The sequence below is a fragment of the Mustela nigripes genome, chromosome 13 (genome assembly GCF_022355385.1).
Source record: "Mustela nigripes isolate SB6536 chromosome 13, MUSNIG.SB6536, whole genome shotgun sequence".
NCBI classification, from domain to species: domain Eukaryota; kingdom Metazoa; phylum Chordata; class Mammalia; order Carnivora; family Mustelidae; genus Mustela; species Mustela nigripes.
The window spans coordinates 16992080-16994187 of NC_081569.1; positions in this window are offsets into that span (position 1 = coordinate 16992080).

The window sequence follows — 2108 nt, forward strand, 5'->3', positions numbered from 1 at the left end:
GGATCTGCTGTCTATACCCCAGCTCCTTCTGTAACACCCAGACCCAGGAAAAAGCCAAGGCCAAGGCCCAAATCTTTAATTATCCTTTCTTTCTGCTGAGTCATCCCTTCCCTGAGCACTAGGGAAGGGGTTTGGCTGTTACTTCAAATGTTCTCCACTCTCACCCCCAGGATCAGCCCTGAGTCTGTCATGCCTCATCTGCAGTTAAACCCCAGATAATGATCTAATCTCCACCTGACCCTGTAATCATGTCTTCTCAGGCATCCTAACATGGTGTCTGGCTTTAGAAAGTTCAACGTAACTTATTTCTGGGTTTATGTGTTATCTTGGGTTGTCTTTGTGCCATGGCCTTCTACTCACTCAGCAAGTGAGGTTTGCATTTGCTGCTCTTCACTGAGGGAAACCCAAGAGGGTGCCAGTGAAAAAACATACCTCGGACCCAAGACATCTCCTGGAACTTGCTACCCCATGAGTCAGTTGGCCCATCCTGTCATACGGAACAGGTTGCTAAGAACTCTGTGACTTGGTTTTGTTGCTGCAGACTTTTCGTGACATTGGCTTCCTTTCTTCGTGACAGTTATGTTGCGAGAGTAGGAAGATGCGTGCTTCCCACACCAGTAAAACAACAGTTAAGATACCCTCAAACTATTACACATCTATCCTGAGTCTCAGCTTCAGGAAAAATAATCCTCAAATGCTGTACAAATATAAAGGGGGGAGAGAAACTGCTCCTTAATATTCTAGAAAATGCCTATGTTTCCATGAGTTCCAAAATTCCATCCCCTAGTACTTCCATTTTGACTGGATTTTCTGCTTTATGTTCCCCAAGCATATTTTGAGTCCATCAACAAAGGAGGCACGCCTACAGAGGAGCAAAGGTGTGTTCAGCCGTGTGTGATCTAAGACTTTGTAAGGCATCTCTTGGGAAGAGCGAGGGCTTTGCCTCAGTGGTCTTGGCGAAGGAGGCAGATTGATCTGAAACCATAGGAGCTTTGCAGCCAAGCTAGGGCACTCTCTGGGCTTGAGTGACCCCTGCAACCTCGACCAACAGTCTGGGCGTGGAGTCAGCTCCACCCTCAGCCCTGTCCTCACACCTTTTATTTTTTGCCCCGCCTCCTCCTATATGCCGTAGCAACACCAGAACCTGATGGGGTTTCTCTCCTTGTCAGCATTACTTACCTGAAAGAATATTGCCCTAACACCCTGTTCAACGAAGACGATGCTCTCTAAGGAATACACTTGCAATCCCCCGGACTCATCTCCTATAGGTCCATGCCTCTTTTCCTAATTTCCTTATCACATTCACTTCCGTCCTTTCCAGAAGTCTTTACTGTTGATGTCCTTCAGGATGCCCCAAGCCAGGCTATGTGAGCAAGTCAATTAGACCTCTCCATGTGCTTTGCTAGTTTCAGACATTCTCCTTAGACTCTCAGCCCCTTTTTACATGCCACCCCCCACCTCCGACTCATGACCTCCCTTGTTTTCCACTCAGATTCCTGAGGCCGTCAGCTATTTGTTTTTTATGGGGGGGGTACGTACGAGGGCTCATGCCCACACCCAGCAGAGACACACATCTTTATGAACCATGCTCTTAATTTCCTGCCCCTCCACACCCCCTGCAGGATGGGACTGGGGTCTCCTTTTAGACAGAAAATCACTTCTTGTCACTTATTTTTTTTTCTTGTTGATTTTAAAAAATTGAAGTATAGTTGACATACAATAGATTAGTTCCTGGTGTACAACACAGTGATTTGACAATTCTATACATTATACAACGCTCGCGTAATTACCATCTGTCACCATCACAACGTTATCACACTATTACTGACTGCATTTCCCATGTGGTACTTTTCATCCCTATGACTTATTTATTTTATAACTGGAAGTTTGTACCTCCTAATCCCCTTTACCAATTTTGCTCACCCGCCCCTCCTCTCTGGCAACCACCAGTTTGTTTTCTGTATTTATGAGTCTGCGTCTATCTTTTTGTTTATTTGTCTTTTAGGTTCCACATATAAGTGAAATCATATGGTATTTGTTTTTCCTAGTCTGAATGATCACTTCTTGTAACTTCAGCAAACTTTCCCGTCTTTTTTTTTTTTTAAGAT